The 24,778-nt window shown below is 52.0% G+C and overlaps 1 protein-coding gene across 4 annotated transcripts in view; it reads left to right on the top strand.

The window, feature by feature from the left end:
- Positions 1–24,778, top strand: part of EXTL3 (exostosin like glycosyltransferase 3) — a 161,234-nt gene that overhangs the window by 59,354 nt on the left and 77,102 nt on the right. For all 4 annotated transcript variants that reach the window (XM_071547629.1, XM_071547628.1, XM_071547630.1 and 1 more), the window contains exon 2: positions 1,525–1,599. The gene's annotated coding sequence lies outside the window, so the exon portion shown is untranslated. The remainder of the gene's footprint in view (positions 1–1,524; positions 1,600–24,778) is intronic.

Genomic DNA, 24,778 nt, shown 5'->3' with positions numbered 1-24,778 from the left:
CTGGAAGGGCCTCCAAGATCTCCCTGGATCCTTTTCTCCAGGTGTCCTCATAGATCCAGTGTGTGAAAGGACCTTAAATATATCCCATTCCACCCCTGCCATGGGCAGGGACACCTTCCACTGTCCCAGGTTGCTCCAACCTGGCCTTGGACACTTCCAGGGCTGGGGCAGCCACAGCTTCTTTGGGCAACCTAATCCAGTTTGAAGCATCTCTGAGAGGTGATTTTCTCTATATCTTGGTAGAAGAACATTCTCCTCCTTTTTTACATCCAGGGCAACAGAAGGAAGGAGGTGGTGCCCTCTTGCTCTGCAGATAAATAATATGACCATTAATGAGAACCAAATCATGTTTTAATTTTCGTGTATGTTCAGGATGGAAAAGTGATGTGAGATCAGCAGGTTTTTCCAGAAGAGGAGGGTTGTTCTCAACTGCCTCTGCTTTGTCCCTGGTTTTATGTGTTCAGTATCACCCAGAAAACTCCTGGTTTTGCCGTTTGATTGTAATTTGCATTTAAATTGGCTGCCTGAAGGGAGTCGCTTGGAGGGGAGATGGGGCTCTCTGTGGCTTCAGCCTCTTGCAGATCTGGCTGAAAGTAATGGCATTTACATAAAAACCATTAGCTCTGTTATTGATAAACATGAAAGGCATCCATTTCGTTTAATTTTCTGTAGAGGAGCCTTTAATATAAGCACACAATAGCACTGAGGTAGTGACATTCCTGCCCCCCCATCCCTCTGTGCTGACCTCTTGTTTTAAGGGCAGGTTTTGATGGGGATGTTGTTGGTGGAGGGATGGGAAATTATTTCTGTTCCAATTTCCTGAAGTGGCCAGTTGTCTGGCTGCATTGCAGGGAATTATTTAATGCTCATTTTCAGAGGTGTCTCTATTAATTGAAGGGGGATTTAATGTCTCCCTGAAGCACAGTTGGTCTGTGTGTGATGTACACCAACATGGACGTCTGGCAATTCTGTGGATAATCTTTTCCTTAATCAAAATGGGTTTAAGCACAACTTCAGTGGCTCCTTATTAAGGGGATAAAGTGTGTTGAAACAACAGATCTATTAAAGGGAACTTCTCTGAGCCCATGTAACCCCTCAGCACTGAGTCTGCACAAACATTTGTTCCCTGGTGTGTGTGATGGTTCACTGGTGACCACACCGTGTCACACAGAGCTGTGATTCACCCTCTCTGTAGTAACTGGCTTTGTGGAGCTGCTGCTGCTGCTCTCAGGTATAAATATCTCTCTTTTCTCATGGGCTGGATCAGGGCTGACCTGGGGAGCCTCCAGAGGCAGCTGGTGCTGTGGTTGTTTTCAAGCATCACAGCATTTGCTTGAGAGACTTTGCTGTGAGCTTTGCAAGCTCTTCCACTTCTTGACCTCAGAGCTCAAGGGACCTGTTTGTGTCTCTGTCTGGCATTCCTTACCTGACCTGCTTTTTGCTTTTTTTTTTCTTAAATATTAAATTTTTTCAATTTTTTTTGTCTCTTTGTCCATATTTACAACTCCTTTTCCTCTCTAACAGGCTCCAGACAGATGAGTAGAGAGCTGGGGGCAGGAGAGGAACAGATCCCAGTTTTCCAGCTGATCACCGTGTCCAGTGAGTACCTTAATATTTCAAGAATAAAACTTTCTGTGGTGCCTGAGGTTGTCCTGAAAGTGCCTCCACAGGGGCACAGCATGAACTCTGCATGCTTGGACAGTGTTGTCCTGGAAATACAGACATGCTTGGCTGAATTCTTGTTTTGGGAATAGCTCCAGCTCTTTTATCTGAAGTGGTAAATTGTATCCATGTCCCATTTCCAGTAGTGTGAGTGGAGAGCTGGTGAAATTGTGTCTTGTACTCCCTCAGGGCTGTGGGAATCCACACTGAAGGTGCCATGTGAGGCTTCCTGCACTGCAGTCCAGGAGTGGGAATGGTCTCCAGTGCTATTCCAGCCTTGGGGAGGTGTGGGAATGGTCCCTGGTGCTATTCCAGTCTTGGGGAAGAGTGGGAGTGGTCTCCGGTGGTATTCCAGCCTTGGGGAAGAGTGGGAATGGTCTCCAGTGCTATTCCAGCTTTGGGGAAGGATGGGAATGGTCTCCGGTGCTATTCCAGCTTTGGGGAAGGGTGGGAATGGTCTCCAGTGCTACTCCAGCCTTGGGGAGGTGTGGGAATGGTCTCCAGTGCTATTCCAGCTTTGGGGAAGGGTGGGAATGGTCTCCAGTGCTATTCCAGCCTTGAGGAAGAGTGGGAATGGTCTCCAGTGCTATTCCAGCCTTGGGGAAGAGTGGGAATGGTCTCCAGTGCTATTCCAGCCTTGGGGAAGAGTGGGAATGGTCTCCAGTGCTATTCCAGCCTTGGGGAAGAGTGGGAATGGTCTCCAGTGATATTCCAGCCTTGGGGAGGTGTGGGAATGGTCTCCAGTGCTATTCCAGCTTTGGGGAAGGGTGGGAATGGTCTCTGGTGCTATTCCAGCCTTGGGGAAGGGTGGAAGTGGCTGAGTGACCTGCCATGGCACATGTTGGGGTTGCTCATAAAGGGCTGATGTGAAATCAGGCAAATGAGCCTTGGCCTGACTGGTGGGCGGAAAAAAAAACACTGGAAAGTGTCCCCTTTTTCGTGGTGAGGGTGGCAGGTTTTCCCTGGAAGTGGAGGAGAAAATCAGTATTTCATGGGGAATTTTTACACATTAAAATGTCTTGCATGCGTGTTAATGGGCTGTGCTAACGAGCCTGTGCTTTATGAGGTGTCTACAAACATATCAGGACTTGCTCCTGTGAGGGAGTCGAGGTTGTAAATGGTGGATAATCAGGACATCTTGGCCCATCTGGTGCCAGACTGGAAAGGTTCATTGCCTTGTAGGTGCCTGCAAGGCAGGAGGGTGCTCTGCTGCTGGAGTGAAATGCAGGTGAGGTGGGAGCTGTGCCCATCCCTGAGACCCTGCACAGTTCAGTTTCTGTGACAGCCCCTGAGAGGAGCACGGGATGATGAATATTGAAGGCGTTTGTTAATTAAAGTCAAGGACAAAATGATACACTGAAACTGGGTTGTGTCATCAGGTCGGTGTGAATATATCCAGGGAGAAGGGCAGAGAACTCCTGTGCTTTTTGGAAATAAGAGGTGTGCTGATTTGTGGTTTCCTCAGTTTGTATCTGACCAGCACAGGATGATGTGCAGGATGTCCTTGGTTCAGGTGTCTTTTCCTGTGTTACATATTGATGTAGCTTTTTGTACTCCTGCATTCAGGACAGTCTCTCTTCCTTCATTTTGTGTCATGCCAAGCACAGCAGGGACTCAGGGACTCAGTTCAGTTCTGGGCCAGTCAGTTGAGGCAAGAGATTGAGGGGCTGGAGCGGGGCCAGAGAAGAGCAACGAGCCTGGAGAAGGGACTGGATGTGGCACTGAGTGTCCTCTGAAACACCTCCAGGGACAGAGAATCCACCATGTCTTGATCCAACCCCACTGTGATCACCAGCCCAGGGCACTGAGTGCCCTGGGCTGGTGATCACAGTGGGGTTGGATCAAGGGTTGGAGTTGATGATCTCAGAGGTCTCTTCCAACCCAAGTGAGAAGAGCAACGAGGCTGGACAAGGGAGTGGAGCACAAGTGCTGTGGGGAGAGGCTGAGGGAGCTGGGGGTGTTTAGCCTGGAGAAGAGGAGGCTCAGAGGTGACCTCAGCACTGTCTGGAACTGCCTGAAGGGAAGTTGTGGCCAGCTGGGGGTTGGTCTCTTCTCTTAAACAAGAGGGCACAGCTTGAGCTCTGCCAGGGGAGGTTTGGGCTGGATATCAGGGAGAAATTCTTTGCAGAGAGAGTGCTCAGGGATTGGAATGGGCTGCCCAGAGAGGGGGTGGATTCCCCATCCCTGGAGGTTTTTCAGCTGAGCTTGGCCGTGGCACTGAGTGCCATGATCTGGTAAAGGGACTGGAGCTGGACCAAGGGTTGGGCTTGATGATCTCAGAGGGCTTTTCCAACCCCATCCATTCTATGATTCTATGAAAAACTCCAGGGTGAATAATAACCCTGGACGTGTCAGGGAGGTCCCATGAAGGACAAACGAGGCTTTTGCTGGGCCATCCTGCCACAGTCCTCATCGACAGCTCTAATCCCAGGGTGTGCTCCCAGTCAGATCTGCTGACTGCAGGAGCTGAAACACGTCGATACCATTGAGTTCCCTTCCCTTTGCATATCTTAGGAGAAGGGAGTGAGTTGCAGCCTGACAGCTCTGCAATCTGCAGAAGGCCACGGGGCTGCAAAGGCTTCCCCCAGGACATAGTTTGGCCTGCACTGCATATATTCCACTGGTGTTGTGTGCAGCAGGCTCAGCAGTGACCTTCAGGAGCTGTTAATGCTTTGTGGGCCTGATGGCTGGAGGAATGAGTGCAGGAGACAAGGGGTTCAGGCTTGGAGTTCTTCTTGGGGTGGGAGCCGGTGGTTAAAGCAAGAAGGCTGCAAGTCTGAGTTTGGGTTAGTGGGAGAGAGCTGAGCAAAGGGCTGTTCTTGGCAGGGAGCTGGACCAGAGGAGGTGCTGGAAACAGCCTGGGATTGCTGTGGAACAGAGTGGGGAGACAACCTGTTTCCAGGGAGTCCTTAGCAAGTTGTTTTTATCATAGAATCATATAATGGATTGGGCTGGAAAAGCCCTCTGAGATCATCAAGTTCAACCCTTGGTCCAACTCCAGTCCCTTTACCAGATCATGGCACTCAGTGCCACGGCCAAGCTCAGCTGAAAAACCTCCAGGGATGGGGAATCCACCCCCTCTCTGGGCAGCCCATTCCAATCCCTGAGCACTCTCTCTGCAAAGGATTTTTTTCTGCTCTCCAACTTCAGTTTCCCCTGGCAGAGCTTGAGCCCATCGTGCCCCCTTGTCCTATTGCTGAGTGCCTGGGAGAAGAGACCAAGCCCCACCTGGCCACAATTTCCCTTCAGGCAGTTCCAGACAGTGCTGAGGTCACCTCTGAGCCTCCTCTTCTCCAGGCTGAACACCCCCAGCTCCCTCAGCCTCTCCCCACAGCACTTGTGCTCCAGTCCCTTCTCCAGCCTCGTTGCTCTTCTCTGGCCCCGCTCCAGCCCCTCAATCTCTTGCCTCAACTCAGGGGCCCAGAACTGAACACAACACTCAAGGTGTGGCCTCCCCAAGGCAGAGTCCAGGGGAAGGGTCACTGCCCTGGGCCTGCTGGCCACGCTACTTTGGATCCAGGCCAGGATCCCCTTGGCCTTCTTGGCCACCTGGGCACACTGGTGGCTCCTCTTGAGCTTCCTGTCCCTCAGTCCCCCCAGGTCCCTCTGCCTGGCTGCTTTCCAGCCACTCTGTGCCCAGCCTGCAAGATTCCATTGCACTGGATATCAATAACCAGGCTGGGACTGGAACCTAAGAATCTTTTCAGGACACTCCTCTTCAGATGTCTCCTGAGGTTTCCTGGCTCAGCAGCCAAGCGAAGAACTGCAGGAGGTTGTGTCTCAGGCCCCTTCCTCTGAGGATGTGGCATCATCCCTGTGACCACCAGCGTGGGTCTGATGCTTCCTGTGCCCCACGTGGGCTGCTCTGGTCTTTGTCAGCTCACAAGTGTAGTTAGGAAGGCTGAGGGAGAGCAGGTAGTTCTGCAGGGAGGGTTTGTGCTGCCTGTACCTCCTGCTGCAGTCCTGAGCAGTGAGGGGGTGGAATTCCTGCCTCCTGCTGCTGTTCTTGTCAGAAGATGCTGCAGATTCTTGTCAGCTTCTTTAACATCTCCGAACGGGAGCTGTGGGAGGCCACAGGTCTCTCCTGTCTCCAGCCATGGCAGGTGGGAATGTCCTTCATCTCACATCAATTTATTTGGCTCTTGGTGGGAACCAGGTGTGTTTTCAGCCTCTGTCCTGTCCCCAGGCATTTCAAAGTTTACCTCTGAGTGCTGAACCACTTCCTTGGGGTAACTGCACCAACTGCCAACTCATTTTGTGTAGTCAGCTCCTGCTTGGGGAGTTGTTTGCATGTTTGGCAACTCCGTGCTGGTAAAATTCTGTAAATCCCTCCCATGTCTTCCGTCAGAGGCCTCTTTTCCAGCCTGAAATATCCCAATTAATTCAATGGTCCCTATGGAGATGCTCCATGTCTTTGACCATCTTCACTATTCCTTTGTCCTCTTGATGGTAACTTCTGCTCGTGGTTCATGTCTCTTTTCTCTCCTCTTGAATGTTCTTGAAAGAAGCTTGACAGAACCTTTGGGTTTCTGAGGGCCTGTCCTTTTTCTGCAGTTCTCTGTGTGTATCCCTGGAAAAGAAACCAGGAGTTTTGATGTGATAGTAAGCCACAGACTTTTCCCTCTTTCTAAAAAGCGGAAGTTTGTGCCTAATCTCAAAGCTCTATCAGAAAAGCCCTCAATAAACCTGATAACATTCCAGGGCAGTGAATCACTGGAACAATAGGGTGTTTAACAAGGAGCCCTGGCAGAGGTGGTGTGGCTTTGTGCTGGAGCTGTCAGCCAGGATATGGGATCTGTCCCTGCATCCTCAGCAATTGTGTGACACTGAATGGCTCTGGTGTCTCCTGCACCTTCTGAACAGGGACAAGGAGCACTCTGGGGGTTAAACCTCCTCCCCTCTCCGTTGGTTCATGATACCAAGAGAGAGATTTAATCTTATTTAAATAAATATAAATCTGCCATCAAGCAGGTGCTGGTTCTGCAAGGACAAGCCATGACCCTCCATCCCCTCTGCTTTGCCTGAGTGGTATTTGCTTTATGATTGCTGTGCTTCCAAAAAGCAGCACTGGAATGTGACGTGATGCAGATCACAGAATCACAGAATGGATTGGGCTGGAAAAGCCCTCTGAGATCATCAAGTCCAACCCTTGGTCCAACTCCAGTCCCTTTATCAGATCATGGCACTCAGTGCCACGGCCAAGCTCAGCTGAAAAACCTCCAGGGATGGGGAATCCACCCCCTCTCTGGGCAGCCCATTCCAATCCCTGAGCACTCTCTCTGCAAAGGATTTTTTCCTGCTCTCCAACTTCAATTTCCCCTGGCAGAGCTTGAGCCCATCGTGCCCCCTTGTCCTGTTGCTGAGTGCCTGGGTTTCCATGCAGGGTGACAGTCCTGCAGTGCAGCTCTGCACTCTGACCTGCCCGGGGCTGGGACGTGGCTGTGGCTTTGTCTGCCCTGACTCAGATCTTTGGGTATCTCTGCCCTGACTCACATCTGTGGCTTTGGAGCTGCCCTGAGGTGAGTCAGGGCTCCCGCAGGGGTGATTAAAGCCCTGCCCTGTGGGCAGCCTGGGAAACCTGGGCCTGCCTTCAGCTCTTTTCCTCAGAGCTCCCAGGATCATCCAGAGTGGTTTTTCCCAGTGGTGAGGTTTATCTTCCGTGCCTTCAAGCTCCACTGCTGTCTGTGCCCCTGTGCTTTGCTTCTTTCCTCTCTCTGCCTTCCCCTGTGCTTCCTTCCTGCCTGTGAAGCCACAGAACCCCCAGAGCCACCCAGGCCTGTCTGGGCTCTCTTGGTGGCTCCTGTTCTGCACAGAGAAGCCAAAGGACCAAATCCTTGGGTCATTTTTTTTCCCAAAGCACCCTCTGTGTGTGTATCAGCAAATGTACCATCATTTCACAGCACAGCTTTGTCCAGACACTGCACACAAACCACCAGCTGCCCAGAGCCTCACCTGACCTGCCAGGATGTGCCACCCTGCTCAGGCAGTCCTGATTCCAAGCTGTGGAGTCCTCCTGGACAGGGAAACGTGGATGACATCAGGAGGAGAGAGAGAGAGAAATACAGCCAGAAACTGGAGGCTGATTTCAGATCTGTCACTGCTCAGGGTGTCCCAGCCCTGCTTGTTGGTGAAGGCTGGAGGCTTTTTATTCTTTCCTTGCCTTCATATATATAATATATATTTATGGTTCTCATTCTTCTTATTACATTTGTATGAAGTTGCACACAGCCAGCTCTCCAGCCCACAGACAACCCACTGTAACAACTTCAGCTGTAGTTTAGCAAGATAGTAAATTAAGAGTAATTTTTAATCTGGTTGGGAGAAGATCAGCCAAATTGAGTGTTTCTCCTGTTGGTTTCAGTGTTATTTTTGGCCAGGCAATCCTTAGAGGGTGTAAATGCACCAGACATGGATCCCTCTCCAAGAGGGATCAGCTCTTCCTGGACAGCACTGGAACTCTGCATCTGTTTATTTGTGTTTTACTCCTTTTTCTGTACATTGCCTGAATAACAGTGTGGGAAGGGCTTGTGAAATGCTGAGCTGGGTGTTGGAATTCTGCTCTGCCCAGGAAAATCTCTAGCGATGGGAGACTCCATGCAGGGGAAACCTCCTTCCTGTGGGAAGGTTTGGAGCCATCACTGGGATCCCTGCTGGGATCCAGCCACACCAGGGAAGTGGGGAATTAGAATCCAGCTCCTGGCATCACCCAGGGGCCTTTTCCATTTAATGCAGCCACTGAAAGTGGGAGCAGAGGCTGCCTGGGACAATGCTGGGATGGAGCAGCTGGAACAGGCTGCCTTTGTGGCACCATCACAAAGCCACCAGTATGTGCTGGGGTGTCCCTGCTTGCTGGGCCTGTACCGTCAGCTCAGGTCCTGTTCCCCACCAGGAACTGGGTTGTCTTGGGTAGAATAAGTCCCTGTTTGTGTGTGTGTTGCTTTTCTGCTCACAGTTCCTCTTGGATCACGTGGGGGATTAGAGGAAAAGGGCTGGGGTGAGGTGGAAACCATCAGGTGGTGTGTGAGATCCTCCCCAGTGTGTGTGGGGCTGAATGTTCCATCCCTCCTCTGGCTCTGCACAACTCCCTCCCAGGAGCTCCTGGGGAGGTGCAGGCCAGTCCTTCTCCCAGGGAACAAGGGACACCACAAGAGGAACTGGCCTCATGTTGTGCCAGGGCAGGTTTAAGTTGGATATTTTGAAAGATTTCTTCATGGCAAGGGTTGCCAGATTGAAACAGGTGGTGTCACCCCCCCAGGAAATGTGTGGATGTGGCACTTGTGGACATGGTTTATTGGTGAACGTGATGGTGGTGCTGGATTGATGTTTGCCTTGGTGATCTTAGAGGTCTTTTCCAACCACAACAATTCCATGATTCTTCTCTTGGTGGTTCAACCTTATTTCCTCATTACATAACAAAGCCCACCCATTCCCTGCTGGGCTGAGGCCCCAGCTCTCTACCTGCTCTTTTCCAGGCTATTCCTTGGGTCCATTCCTAAACCCTGCTCCTGGCAGGATATTTATATTTGAGCACATCCCTGACTTTATTTTTCATGCTGTCTCTGCTACAGGGACAAAGATTCTAGACCAGTTTCCTCCTCCTCCTTTGTTTTATGTCCTCATTCATTAAAAGATGTCACTCTAACCTGTGTCCTGGCCAGGCAAATAAGTCTGAATTTAAATTACATCCAGATTTGCCAAATGGGTGACAGACCCATATGGGAGCTGGACAGGGGCAAGGAGCTGAACCTGCAGTGGATGATTCCTTGTAGCCAGCCTGGCCTCATGGATTCTGGCTTGATGATTCCTTGGCTTTGCTCTGCTCCCTGTTCTCCCATGTCCTCCCAGGTACTGTGGCAGTGACGTGGGAGGGTTCAGGATGTGATTCCACTCCTGAGCAGTGTGGCTGAGCAGCTTCCAGATGATTCCTAAAGGAGAGGCCTTGGCCATTTGTGCTCCTTGAAAGATTCTGTCCTGAGAATGGGGTTTGTAACCCTGGGGACCAGCCAGGTTTGGGATTGATTTAGGACCTTTAAGGGCATGTAGAGGCTCCAGGGAGACCTTGGAGGCCCTTGCAGAGCGTGAAGGGGCTCCAGGAGAGCTGGAGAGGGACTGGGGCCAAGGGCTGGAGGGACAGGACACAGGGAATGGCTTCCCAGTGCCAGAGGGCAGGGCTGGGAAAGGGGATATTGGGAAGGAATTCCTAGGGGAGGGGCTGGGCTGGAATTCCCAGAGAAAGGATGGATGGCCCAGCCCTGGGAGTGTCCAAGGCCAGGTTGGAGCAACCTGGGAGAATGGGAGGTGTCCCTGCCCATGGAATGGGATCAGCTTTCAGGTCCCTTCCAACCCAAACCATTCTGGGATAAAGGACAATTAGAATCCAGCAAGAGGGATTTTTCATGGAAGTCAGGGATGTAAATGGGATCAACAGGAAAGGGAGACCCTTCCCTGAGTGTCAAGATTCCCAGAGAAGCCCCTTGTTCCCTGAAGTCCTTCCCAGTTGGGAGCTGGGCTGGGCATGGATCCAATGGCAGCTCTGGAGCCAGGCTGGGAGAGCTGGGGGTGTCCAGGCTGGAGAGGAGAAGGATCCAGGGAGACCTTGGAGGCCCTTGCAGAGCCTGAAGGGACTCCAGGAGAGCTGGAGAGGGACTGGGGCCAAGGGCTGGAGAGACAGGACACAGGGAATGGCTTCCCAGTGCCAGAGGGCAGGGCTGGGAAAGGGGATATTGGGAAGGAATTGCTGGCTGGGAGGGGCTGGGCTGGAATTCTCAGAGAAGCTGTGGCTGTCCCAGCCCTGGGAGTGCCCAAGACCAGGTTGGATTCCCTGGGACAGTGGGAGGTGTCCCTGCCCATGGAATGGGATGAGTTTTAAGGTCCTTTCCCACCCAAACCATTCTGTGATTCCATGAACTTCTGGTTTCATTTATCCAACGGCAGGGACTGAGAACACTCTTGGCTGGGTCTAACTTAAGTGTGTCTGGACTTGGACACCTGGCAAGGGAATGTTGTTGAGATGATTGTGCTCAAGGTACAAAGCCTGAGAACAGATGAAAACCTGTTTGTGACAGGAAAACATGGCAGTGATTATTTACTGTAACAAAGCTATTTCAAAGCCGTTGAAAAGGTATTGAAGAGCCTCTCCAGGAGGTTTGCATTTCTATGGGAATGGTTGGGAAGCTGGGAATCAACGTACCACTTGCTCTGATTGGCTTTTGTGAGTAAAATATAGAGACAGCTGCTGTCTGGATTGCCTCAGACTTGATAAAAACTGGGGAAGCTTCAGTTTGGATTAAAGTGAATTAGTTCACTGAAGGCTTTTCTATACTGGAAGTTCACGTGGTAGTTCAGAGGGAGGCTCTTGGGAGCAGTTGTGGGAAGGGCCAGTGGAACCCCCCTGCAAGGGCCAGTGGACCCCCCTGCAAGGGCCAGTGGACCCCCCTGCAAGGGCCAGTGGAACCCCTCCAAGGACAAGTGAACCCCCTGCGAGGGCCAGTGGAACCCCCTGCGAGGGCCAGTGGAACCCCCTGCAAGGGCCAGTGGAACCCCCTGCAAGGGCCAGTGGAACCCCTCCAAGGACAAGTGAACCCCCTGCGAGGGCCAGTGGAACCCCCTGCAAGGGCCAGTGGAACCCCCTGTGAGAGCCAGTGAAACCCCTCCAAGGACAATAGAACCCCCTGCAAGGGCCAGTGGACCCCCCTGCAAGGGCCAGTGGACCCCCCTGCAAGGGCCAGTGGAACCCCTCCAAGGACAAGTGAACCCCCTGCGAGGGCCAGTGGAACCCCCTGCGAGGGCCAGTGGAACCCCCTGCAAGGGCCAGTGGAACCCCCTGCAAGGGCCAGTGGAACCCCTCCAAGGACAAGTGAACCCCCTGCGAGGGCCAGTGGAACCCCCTGCAAGGGCCAGTGGAACCCCCTGTGAGAGCCAGTGAAACCCCTCCAAGGACAATAGAACCCCCTGCAAGGGCCAGTGGAACCCCCCTGCAAGGGCCAGTGGAACCCCCCTGCAAGGGCCAGTGGAACCCCCTGCAAGGGCCAGTGGAACCCCTCCAAGGACAATAGAACCCCCTGCGAGGGCCAGTGGTACCCCCTGCGAGGGCCAGTGGAACCCCTCCAAGGACAATAGAACCCCCTGTGAGGGCCAGTGGAACCCCCCTGTGAGGGCCAGTGGAACCCCCCTGCAAGGACAATAGAACCCCCTGTGAGGGCCAGTGGAACCCCCCTGTGAGGGCCAGTGGAACCCCCCTGTGAGGGCCAGTGGAACCCCCCTGCAAGGGCCAGTGGAACCCCCCTGCAAGGGCCAGTGGAACCCCCCTGCAAGGGCCAGTGAACCCCCTCCAAGGACAATAGAACCCCCTGCAAGGGCCAGTGGAACCCCTACAAGGACAAGTGGAACCCCGGCAAGGGCCAGTGGAACTCCTGCAAGGGCCAGTGGAACCCCTCCAAGGACAAGTGGAACTCCTGCAAGGGCCAGTGGAACCCCTCCAAGGACAAGTGAAACCCCTCCAAGGACAAGTGGAACCCCTGCAAGGGCCAGTGAAACCCCTCCAAGGACAATAGAACCCCCTGCAAGGGCCAGTGGAACCCCTGCAAGGGCCAGTGGAACCCCCCGCAAGGGCCAGTGGTTCCCCTCCAAGGGTAAATGGAACCCCTCCAAGGCCCAGTGAAACCCCTCCAAGCCCAGTGAAATCCTCTAAGCCCAATGAAATCCTCCTTTCTTTTTCGTGAGCAAGGAAGTTTCCCGTGCACCTCCATCACAGAAGGCACTGATATGGAAGGGATTTACTTTGTGGAACTGTTCAGTCATCACTCAGCAGGATAATTGGCTTCTGATTAGGAAGAAAATATGGCTGAAGGTTCATGTTTGAGGTTCTGAAGTCCTGTTGGAAAGGCAAAGCTGTTCCTCAGTGCCAGCTCTCCCAAGATCAGGATGCTGGAGACTCCCTGCACCGGCACTGATGTCACAGCTGGTGTTGTTCAAACTCTTGGCTCCCTCCTTCACACTCCTCCCTCCTCCTGTTGCAGATCAAAGGAAGAGTGGGAATCAGTGTTGTTATTTATTCAGAATTAATAACAAGGTTATTGAATGTTTCGCTGCTGGAGGTGTTTTTGTCTCGTGCTTCCTGTACTTGGTGTTTCTCAGACCTGCTGCTCTCTGGGTGTTTGGAGCTGGTGATGATGCTGATACTGCAGGGCAGTTACTTGTTCTCTTCCCACCTCCAAAGTGACTCAGGAGCTCAAAGCAAGTCAAGTGACCCTTCCCCTGGACTCTGCCTTGGGGAGGCCACACCTGGAGTGTTGTGTTCAGTTCTGGGCCCCTCAGTTGAGGCAAGAGATTGAGGGGCTGGAGTGGGGCCAGAGAAGAGCAACGAGGCTGGAGAAGGGACTGGATGTGGCACTGAGTGTCCTCTGAAACACCTCCAGGGACAGAGAATCCACCCTGTCTTGATCCAACCCCACTGTGATCACCAGCCCACGGCACTGAGTGCCCTGGGCTGGTGATCACAGTGGGGTTGGATCAAGGGTTGGACTTGATGATCTCAGAGGTCTCTTCCAACCCAAGTGAGAAGAGCAACGAGGCTGGAGAAGGGACTGGAGCACAAGTGCTGTGGGGAGAGGCTGAGGGAGCTGGGGGTGTTCAGCCTGGAGAAGAGGAGGCTCAGAGGTGACCTCAGCACTGTCTGGAACTGCCTGAAGGGAAGTTGTGGCCAGCTGGGGGTTGGTCTCTTCTCCCAGGCACTCAGCAATAGGACAAGGGGGCACGATGGGCTCAAGCTCTGCCAGGGGAAATTGAAGTTGGAGATGAGAAAAAAATCCTTTGCAGAGAGAGTGCTCAGGGATTGGAATGGGCTGCCCAGAGAGGGGGTGGATTCCCCATCCCTGGAGGTTTTTCAGCTGAGCTTGGTCGTGGCACTGAGTGCCATGATCTGGTAAAGGGACTGGAGTTGGACCAAGGGTTGGGCTTGATGATCTCGGAGGGCTTTTCCAACCCAATCCATTCTGTGATTCTGTGATTTGTGCCTCCCACAGGCAGCATAAAGGCTGGTGGGGAAGTCTGGGCATCTGGCTGTGAGGATGATGCTTAAAATTTTCCAAGAGGAATTCTTGGTACAGAGCAGTGAGTGAAGGTGCAGCTTTGCCTCGCTGGATAAAGAACAGGTTTAACTTCTGTGTCTACCAACAGCCCTCAGTCTGCACCTGCATCAGACAGTGCTGCAGGAAAACCTGCCAGAGGCCAGGAATTCAGGAATATCCTCAGCTGGAAGGAACCCACAAGGATCATCCAGTCCAACTGTCCCTGCACAAACAGCCCAACAATCCCGCCCTGTCCCTGAGAGTGTTTTCCAAACACTCCCGGAGCTCTGGCAGGTTTGGGAAGTGCCCATTGCCCTGGGGAAGTGGGATTTGAATCTTTGCTAGCAAACTATGAAGTGTCAGATTATTGGTTTGCATATTGGTATTTAATGGTTGAAAGGACAGGGGGAAGGTTTTGGTGCTGAGTTGTGCTGGATTAGGAATGGATCCAGCCTCAGCCAGGGAATAATGGATCTTTCAGAAGCTGAGCCACAGCCTGGGAGGAAGTTTGTGTGAAAGGAGAGATTTAAATTGGAAGGAGAGTGCATTGCTGCACTGCAACTGCCCCTAAGGAAAGGAGGGTGCACTTCTTCCCTCCTCTTCTCTGTGGGATCCTCTGCTTCTTCCTGCCCATCCAGCTGCTGCCTTTCCTGGATCCTCTGCTTCTTCCTGCCCATCCAGCTGCTGCCTTTCCTGGATCCTCTGCTTCTTCCTGCCCATCCAGCTGCTGCCTTTCCTGGATCCTCTGCTTCTTCCTGCCCATCCAGCTGCTGCCTTGCCTGGATCCTCTGCTTCTTCCTGCCCATCCAGCTGCTGCCTTTCCTGGATCCTCTGCTTCTTCCTGCCCATCCAGCTGCTGCCTTTCCTGGATCCTCTGCTTCATCCTGCCCATCCAGCTGCTGCCTTGCCTGGATCCTCTGCTTCATCCTGCCCGTACAGCTGGATCCTCTGCTTCATCCTGCCCGTACAGCTGGATCCTCTGCTTCATCCTGCCCATCCAGCTGGATCCTCTGCTTCATCCTGCCCATCCAGCTGGATCCTCTGCTTCATCCTGCCCATCCAGCTGGATCCTCTGCTTCTTCCTGCCCATCCAGCTGCTGCCTTTCCTGGATCCTCTGCTTCGTCCTGCCCATCCAGCTGGATCCTCTGCTTCATCCTGCTCATCCAGCTGCTGCCTTTGCTGAATTCTCTGCTTCATCCTGCCCATCCAGCTGCTGCCTATGCTGAATTCCCTGTTTCATCCTGCCCATCCAGCTGGATCCTCTGCTTCATCCTGCTCATCCAGCTGCTGCCTTTGCTGAATTCTCTGCTTCATCCTGCTCATCCAGCTGCTGCCTTTGCTGAATTCTCTGCTTCATCCTGCCCATCCAGCTGCTGCCTTTGCTGAATTCTCTGCTTCATCCTGCCCATCCAGCTGCTGCCTATGCTGAATTCCCTGTTTCATCCTGCTCATCCAGCTGGATCCTCTGCTTCATCCTGCTCATCCAGCTGGATCCTCTGCTTCATCCTGCCCATCCAACTGGATCCTCTGCTTCATCCTGCCCATCCAGCTGCTGCCTTTCCTGGATCCTCTGCTTCATCCTGCTCATCCAGCTGGATCCTCTGCTTCATCCTGCCCATCCAGCTGGATCCTCTGCTTCTTCCTGCCCATCCAGCTGCTGCCTTTCCTGGATCCTCTGCTTCATCCTGCCCATCCAGCTGGATCCTCTGCTTCATCCTGCCCATCCAGCTGCTGCCTTTCCTGGATCCTCTGCTTCATCCTGCCCATCCAGCTGCTGCCTTTCCTTTCCCTGTGGACAGATTGAGAGTCCTTTTAATTCTGCCTGGAGTGTTCCCTGCGAGGCAATCCCAGAGCTGCTGCCTTGGAGGAGGGAGGGGGAGCCTGGCTCAGGTCCCCAGGGAGCTCATTTATATGGATACTCTTGGGTTCAGCAGCCAAGTGTGTCTTTGTTTCCATGAGATGGAATCCCAGGAGCAAGGCCGAGTCACCTGCACAGCTCATCCTTGTGGAAAGGAGGGAGAACTGACAAAATATTTGAGCTGAATTGGATTTTTTAGCCTTTCTGGTCGAGGTTGGGGTTTGTTGTTCTCTCAGCAAGTTGTGGGTTCTTTCAACCTTTAGACTAAAGCACATTTGAATAATTAGTTTATTTTATCAGTGATAGCAACAGGAAAATAAAAAGGTGGGTGGGAAAAGTGATCTCCTCCTTGCCAGCTCTGATAGGTATTGATGTCTGAGGTTGGGTTTGCCTTCAGCACAGTAAAAAATTGTAAATATTTGAAGAATTAAAGTGTGTTCCAGCTGCGTTTTTTTCAAGCCGTGATTGGAAAAGGAAAAAAAAAACCCATTGAGAGAGAAATGGGCTTGAGAGAAGTGAGCTTTGCCTAATGGCCAGAATTAAAAGTTTTACGTGTCTGCCTTGAACACTGTTCAGCCTCTCCAGAACCTTCTTAGAACAAAGCACAGCCTGAATGGCAAAGCTTTTAAAAAACCTGTTGGAAATCCCAAACCAGCAGGAGGGTGATGGGAAGATCAACAGGATAAAACAACCTCATCTTCTGCCTGCACAGTCTGTTTCTCCTGCTTGGAGAAGGTGATGCAGTGACAGAGCAGCGAGTGCTGAAACCTGAGGCCGCTGCTGGGTCTCCTCGTGGGTTTTTTTTTTTGCTCAAATGAAGGCCCTTGGGGGGTTTTTCCCCCCCCCTTTCAGTTCATTTTATTCAGAGTAAGTGTTCCCATTAGACAGTGAGTGTGTGAAAGGCTCTTGGCCCCTGTCTGAGCTGGATAATAAGAGCTGGAATAAGCCAAGAGCAGCATAATTTATTACGTGTGAAGTGATTCTCTTCAGAGCACTAATGAGCGCTGACCCAAGCACAGGTAAATTGTCTGTAGGGGGTTTTTTTTCCCCCCCTTTCCTCTGAAACCTCTGATCATTTCCCTCCCCAGGCAACCTGCCTTTCACCACCACCATTAGGCTCGTCTCAGTTTTTGTCTACATTCCAAAGTTGAACCACTTTATCATCCACAATTGAGGCGTGCTCCTGTCGGGTGGAGAGCACAACGCTGCTATAAAAGCATTTCTGACAGAATGGCTCGTTGCTGTGTTGGAGAGGAATAATGGACGTGGGATAGAGCTCTGGAGTTAAAAAGCTCTCTAAATTTAGAGTGTGGTTGTGCATTGTGGCTCAACTGAGCTGGTGCTGCTGCAGGGAAAGGTTTTGCTCCCAACCTTGTGCTCCCCACTGATCTTTTCGTGCTGATCCATCCGATTCCTTCCTTCCCTCTTGGCACAGACACTTCCCTTCCAGCTGAACTCCCTGCTCCAGCTCACTGTGGATCCAGGCTTGGAAGCTGGGGAAGAGATCTCTCTCTTTTCAGCAGCAACAGAGCAAAACCACATCCTAAATGGAGCCTCTCCTGCCAGGAGCACGTCAGTCTTTGAAAGGAGTTTGCAATCCTTCTGTTTTCTGCTCTGTGGCAACTGGGGAGTGAGGCAACCATGGTAAAAAAGCAGTTTGGTTATCCTGAGTGAAGTAAATCCTCCTGGAAACAGCTGCATTTGCCCCCAAAAGAAGTACAGAGAATTATTATGGGCAGGGCCAGGTGCTCTGTGGTGTTTTGTGTCTTACAGCCACTTGGAAAATAATTTAAAACCAAAGATTTTGCTGGTTTTTTTGCTGGGTGTTATTGGTGGGTTAATGGAGTTCCTTCCTGAAAGCATTTCCCTTCCCCAGGGATCTTTCCAGAGGCATGAAACTCCATGAAGGATGATCTGGAATAATCTGCTGCTTGTCTGCAACATTTTCTGGACATGGGAACTGTAAAAAGGGCCCTGTCAGGAATCCCTGAGAGCTGCAGGGTGAGAACAGAGGGGAGGGGCTGCTGGAAATATGAAATACAGGTGATACTGTGGTGGTGAAAAACCCCCAACCTTTAACTCCAAGGACAGTGTTGAACCCCAAAAGGAAAATGATCTTATAAGGCCACAAATAAGCAGTGACTGAGAGTTAAAAGTTGGTTTTCAGTCACGAGATGTGCAGTTTCCAAACAGTAGTTTGGGTGGAAAAAAGGGGGGAATTAGTTCAGCAGCTGTTGGGTTTTTCTCAGACATTTCACAGAGGGCTTTGACTTGTTGATTGCAGCAGGTTGTACTTTCTGTAGCAGGTTTGGGGCTTGTTTAACTCACTGTCAGGATTCGAGGCTGGGTAATCCTTGCTCTGTGTGATCTGTTCGGTGTTTGCCTCCCACGAGGGCAGGAGAGGGTGGGCACAGGTGGGATGTGGATCTCTGCAAGGTCATGACAGGAGCTACAAAATCCTTCACCTCCGAGGGGCTGGGGGGCGAAAATCTGCTGCTTTGTGCTCAGCTGGGGCTTTCTCTTGCCAAGCACTTTCTTTGAGGATTTAAATTCGGTTTCCAGATGTCACTGTGATGGTGTTTTTAGTGCTGTTATTTTGAGAGGGAGAAGCCTTTGGAACGTCACCTCGGGCAAAGTTTAGAGCAAACAAACAAACAAAACCAGCGCAGTGGGAAGCGATAAAGACTTGGCAGGGATCCAACTATGGATTCGTGTGGGAAGGCCAAAACTGGGCTCTGTGCTTATCACAAAGCATCAGATAACAAGGCCTGGCCCGTGCCCCCAGACTGGAGAGTCAGAAGGGGATCCCCTGCCAGTGCTGCTCCTCCTGCAGCCTGGAGTGCTGAGCCTCAAACCTCTCCCTGGAGTTCAGAACAGAGGGCAAAGGGAAGTCCAGAACCAGCCCAAAACCGGGATAGTTTGTGGGCAGGACCCCAGAACATCTGCCTGGGATGGCACTGTGTGTTAGAACACAGCAACAGTTCTCACCTGGAGCTGCCCTCATTCCAAGCTCCTCACCAAGATGAAGTGGGCTGCAAATCCACACCTTGCTGTGGGAATTGCTCTGGGTTCAGAGCACCCTTAGTAACATCTCAATATCCACCTCCCTGTGTGCAGTCCTAATGCAACCAGAAGCCAAAGGCACAGGTGGAGTTGTGACCCAAAATACTTTGACCTGATCACTGAAAACTCACACGTGCTGTTGAGAGGCTTTAACTCCTGTACTGTCACTGAGTGAGCAGATTGGAGAAGCAGCTCTGAGCTGAATGGCAGAGAATCACAGAATATCCTCAGTTGGAAGGCACAGGAGGATCAACAGGAGAAAACAGCCACAGGGGTCGTGAAATCCAGCTCCTGGCCCTGCACAGACACCCCAACAATCCCACCCTGTCCCTCAGAGTGTTCTCCAAACTGTCCTTGAGCTCTGGCAGGTTTGGGAAGTGCCCATTCCATGGGGAACCTGCTCAGTGCCCCCCACCCTCTGGGGGAAGAACCTTTCCCTGCGATCCCACCTGACCCTCCCTGGGCAGCCTGGTCAGTGCCCACCACCCTCTGGGGGAAGAACCTTCTTCTGAGATCCCACCTGACCCTCCCTGAGCAGCCTGGTCAGTGCCCACCACTCTCTGGGGGAAGAACCTTCTCCTGAGATCCCACCTGACCCTCCCTGGGCAGCCTGTTCAGTGCCCACCACCCTCTGAGGGAAGAACCTTTCCCTGAGATCCCACGTGACCCTCCCTGGGCAGCCTGGTCAGTGCCCACCACCCTCTGGGGGAAGAACCTTCTCCTGAGATCCAACCTGACCCTCCCTGGGCAGCCTGGTCAGTGCCCACCACCCTCTGGGGAGAAGAACCTTCTCCTGAAATCCCACCTGACCCTCCCTGGGCAGCCTGGTCAGTGCCCACCACCCTCTGGGAGAAGAACCTTCTCCTGATCTCTCTGCATGGGAAGAGCATGAGCTGGATCTGGCATGTGGGGATGGGTGGAGGAAGAACTTTGGGCTCCCTGTGGGAAGGGTCAGAGAGGGGGTAACTAAATGCAGCAACAAACATCTGCTGGCTCTGCCCCAAGTGTTTCTGGTGTCTCCTGGCTGTGCCAGATTGCAACAGCACTTGTAATACTGGAATTGCACAACCAGCCACCTGGTTCCCTGGTGAGGTTTCAGGTTGTCCTGGCTCTTTGGAGCTGCCTGTGCTGTGGGTTAGCAGAGAGATGTGTGGGGCAGTGGCAGAGCTGAGTTCCCAGGGGTGCTGTGGCCTGGAGTAGCTGGTTTTGCAAGTCATCCCTCCCATCCCCTGTGGAAAGTTGCAGCTCTCAGTTGAGGCACTGGATTAGTCCAGGGAAAGGTTTCCATCCTCAGCTTTTGCTCTGAACTCTGCCTGCAGCCCGGGACACTCTCCTGACTTGCTGAGCCAGATGGTGGTGAAGCCTGTGCTGTTATACTCTAAACATAAATGGAATAAAAGTTATATATCTATAAAAAGCATCATTAAATCTATTTCCAGCTGGAATAGATACCAAATCAGCTGCTGCAGGGTTTGGTTTTTTTTTTTAACAGGGAACTAAATCAGCTGCTGCAGGTTTGGGGTTTTTTTTGAACAGGAAACTAAATCAGCTGCTGCAGGTTTGGGGTTTTTTTTGAACAGGGAAGAACTCTAAAATATTTTATTTTCGTGGTGAGATCACAAGCACCGGCCACCACTGTGTGTTTTGGTGCTGCAGTTCCCATGGGTGTTTATGAATATTCTTCCTGACCTTGCACATGTTCTCAGCTACTCTTTGCAGATCCAACAGACTGACCCTTCCCCTCCCAAATACAGAATGTCCCGTATCCATTTAGCAAATAATTGAGTGGTTTTCTTTAGAGGATGAGCTGTTTTTTTACAGGACAAAACCTCAACTCCTGCCCTGTGTAGGTGCCTCAGATTCTCAGAGGCTGCAAAGGTGGTGAAGGGTCTGGAGGGGCCATAAAAGGAGGGATGAGGACACTGGTATGTTACTGGGAGACTGAAGGGAGACTTTTTGGGGTCTTCAACATCCTCCTGGGGGGCAGCTCTGATCTCTGCTCTGTGGGAGCAGGGACAGGACGCAGGGAAGGGCTGGAACTGTGCAAGGAAGGGTCAGGTGGGATCTCAAGGAAAGGTTCTTCCCCCAGAGGGTGGTGGGCACTGACCAGGCTGCCCAGGGAGGATCAGGTGGGATTTCAGGAGAAGGTTCTTCCCCCAGAGGGTGGTGGGCACTGACCAGGCTGCCCAGGAGGGTCAGGTGGGATGTCAGGAGAAGGTTCTTCCCCCAGAGGGTGGTGGGCACTGACCAGGCTGCCCAGGGAGGGTCAGGTGGGATCTCAGGAGAAGGTTCTTCTCCCAGAGGGTGGTGGGCACTGACCAGGCTGCCCAGGGAGGGTCAGGTGGGATTTCAGGGAAAGGTTCTTCCCCCAGAGGGTGGTGGGCACTGACCAGGCTGCCCAGGGAGGGTCAGGTGGGATCTCAGGAGAAGGTTCTTCCCCCAGAGGGTGGTGGGCACTGACCAGGCTGCCCAGGGAGGGTCAGGTGGGATCTCAGGAGAAGGTTCTTCTCCCAGAGGGTGGTGGGCACTGACCAGGCTGCCCAGGGAGGGTCACGTGGGATCTCAGGGAAAGGTTCTTTCCTCAGAGGGTGGTGGGCACTGAACAGGCTGCCCAGGAGGGTCAGGTGGGATCTCAACAGAAGGTTCTTCTCCCAGAGGGTGCTGGGCACTGACCAGACTGCCCAGGGAGGGTCAGGTGGGATATCAGGAGAAGGTTCTTCCCCCAGAGGGTGATAGGCACTGACCAGGCTCCCCATGGGATGGGCACTTCCCAAACCTGCCAGAGCTCCAGGAGAGTTTGGACAACTGGACAGGGTGGGATTGTTGGGGTGTCTGTGCAGGGTCAGGGGTTGGATTTGATGATCTTGGTGGGTCCCTTCCAGCTGAGGACATTCTGTGATTCCAAGCCCAGCCAGAATGGACAGGCCGAGTCACCTCTGAAGAGAAAAACCAAAGGAAGAGCAGGGAGAGCAGTTGGATTGGGTTTTTTTTTACAACTCCTCAAGGGGTGGTGTTGCTTTAATGCTTGTTTGTAGTGCCCATACTCCTCTCACAGCCAGAGCTGGTGTGATCTCTCTTGAGTCAAGATTTCTGTTGGCTCAGAGGGAGAGGAGAAGGATCAGCTCCATCCTGGCCCTGCTGATTTCTTGAGCCAGCTCCATCCTGGCTCTGCACTCCAAGAAGGCTGATCTGTGTCTTTAATGGTGTATCTGTGGGGCACTTCCTAAGCAGAAACAGGAGCCACCTTATGCTAAAAGCGCCTGAGATGTTCGTCCCCCTCTCTGCAGAGGAAGGATAAACACTCCTCGATCTGCCAGGAGGGGCTGTGGGGGTTTCATTAACATTTGCAAAGTGCTCCGTCTTTCAGTACCTTCTCAGTGTCGCGATTACTGCTCCAGCTGTCGCGAGCGGCGCCAACAACAACTGCTCTCCTGTCATCGAGGGATTGGGGATGCCTTGGGACTTGCTGGGATTTTCATGCTCTGTTTCCCCTGTACAAAATACAGATTTGGGGGAGAGGATAAACCTGTTCTTTCCACCATCAATTATTTGTGTCCCTTGTTACGTTCTTTCTTCTTCCCTTTTTTTGTGTCTGTGCCTTTGGAGTGCAGGGAACTGTCCTTTTATTTTCTCTGTGTCTCTCCTTAAAATATTTTTGACCTTGTTTTTGGGTCTCTTCCTAAAAATACTGCCATAGTTTCTAAAATCTCAGCCATGCACTGCCAGGGGGGTTTGACTTGATGATCTTGAAGGTCTTTTCCAACCCAGTCGATCCCATTCTATGATTCTTATTTTAAAGTGGATGTGAAATTCCTGATAAATTCCTCCATTCCCCTGGACTTGTGTTTCCCTGAGTTCCTCCTCGCAGCACTTTGGGAATTAAGACCTCCAGCTTTGTTCTCCCAAATGCTCCTTTTATTGCTAACAGTGCTTTGTGGAAGCCTCTTAAAAATCAATAATTTCAAATTTAGTTTTCAAGGAAGGCTTGTACTTATATGGTCTCCCCAACAATAATATTACACTTAACAATTTATAAATTAAATGGTTATGGGTTCTACCCACGCTGAGGTGGCAGAAGGACATCTGAGTCCCCCACAGGTCTCTGGCTCAGGTAACTGTGACTATAACTCTTATTCTGCTGAGGATTCATTAATCTTGACTTAAAAAGCAGATGAGATTTAAAATCTAATTTTTTCATTTTGTACTCCAAGAAAGTTCCAACCATCATTTGAAGTCTTGGAACTTTTAAGCTCGTAATTATCTGTGGGAGGGAAGAGTACAAAGAATTTCCTTCAAGAGCAGCTGCACTCAGCCCTTTCATCAACCGACCTGTGTGTGTGTCAGAGCTGGCTCTGTTTGCCTGAGCTCTTAAACCTGCTCCTGTTTGCCCTGCTCAGGGAATGATGCTGGGGGAGAAGGAGCTGTCCCTGTCCCTGTCCCTGTCCCTCCTCTGTGGGGAAGGGAGGGAGTGTTCTCACCACACTCTTGGTATTAGTAAAGGTTTTAGGGCCAGGAAAATCAAATCACAGAATCCTGGAATGGATTGGGTTGGAAAATCCCTCTGAGATCATCAAGTCCAACCCTTGGTCCAACTCCAGTCCCTTTACCAGATCATGGCACTCAGTGCCATGGCCAAGCTCAGCTGAAAAACCTCCAGGGATGGGGAATCCACCCCCTCTCTGGGCAGCCCATTCCAATCCCTGAGCACTCTCTCTGCAAAGGATTTTTTTCTGCTCTCCAACTTCAATTTCCCCTGGCAGAGCTTGAGCCCATCGTGCCCCCTTGTCCTATTGCTGAGTGCCTGGGAGAAGAGACCAACCCCCAGCTGGCCAGAACTTCCCTTCAGGCAGTTTCAGACAGTGCTGAGGTCACCTCTGAGCCTCCTCTTCTCCAGGCTGAACACCCCCAGCTCCCTCAGCCTCTCCCCACAGCACTTGTGCTCCAGTCCCTTCTCCAGCCTCGTTGCTCTTCTCACTTGGGTTGGAAGACACCTCTGAGATCATCAGTTCCAACCCTTGATCCAACCCCACTGTGATCACCAGCCCATGGCACAGAGTGCCATGGGCTGGTGATCACAGTGGGGTTGGATCAAGACATGTTGGATTCTCTGTCCCTAGAGGTGTTTCAGAGGACACTCAGTGCCACATCCAGTCCCTTCTCCAGCCTCGTTGCTCTTCCCTGGCCCCGCTCCAGCCCCTCAATCTCTTGCCTCAACTGAGGGGCCCAGAACTGACCACAACACTCAAGGTGTGGCCTCCCCAAGGCAGAGTCCAGGGGAAGGGTCACTGCCCTGGGCTTGCTGGCCATGCTGTTTTTGATCCAAGCCAGTGCAGTGTCTCCTTTTCCCCCTTCAAATTCTGAGTCATAAATCACAGAGGATGCAGCAAAATGTGGTTATTCCCAGCCTGGTGTTTTTGGCTCCAGGGGTTTGATGCTCCAAATTGAAATTAAATCTCCCTGGTTGCCACTGGGAGTGGGGGGAGTTGAGTGACTGCCCCAAGATTTGTGTCCATGTTTGTCAGTGTGGACGTCACTGTGGGAGTGTGTGTGACTCCCACAGAAAATGCAGCGAGTTTCTGCTTCCCAGGAGAGAATTCCTGACTCTGCCAAGTGTGTCGTTGATGGATTTTAAAATAATAAATCTGAATGTGCTGCATCCACTTCCCTGCTTAGCAGAGACTTGGACAGCAGGAGCTGGGATGTGATTCACCTCTGCCTCCCTGTGCTTGGGGGCTCAAGGGAGTGGAAGGTCTTTGAGTGAGTGATGCCCTAACCCAGTTTTGATTAAAAACCCTCTGAGCACCCCAATAATCATTTGTTCTTCATGCACTGCCAAGGTCTGAGCTGTGGCAGCACATTCCCTGCTGTGTCCTTCAGGGAACTGGTGTGTTCCAAGAGGGCATTCCCAGTGCTGCTCTGAGCTCAGGGAGCCTTTCTAGTTCTCTTTTTGCATAAAGAGCTCTTGATGTTTTCTTGAGAAGTGTCAGGAGGCGTTGCCTGGATCGGTTTTGCTTCACTCTCTGTTCCAGAAGGGTCGGTTTTTCCATCACCCCTTCCCATTTGTGTCTCTTGGGGCAACCTGGTTGTTCATGCCCAGCAACCCTGAATGGGGAATCCCAGAATCCC

The sequence above is a fragment of the Pithys albifrons genome, chromosome 2 (assembly GCF_047495875.1).
Source record: "Pithys albifrons albifrons isolate INPA30051 chromosome 2, PitAlb_v1, whole genome shotgun sequence".
NCBI lineage: Eukaryota > Metazoa > Chordata > Aves > Passeriformes > Thamnophilidae > Pithys > Pithys albifrons.
The sequence above is the reverse complement of the archived record's forward strand: the minus strand, read 5'-3'. Positions and strand labels throughout refer to the sequence as shown.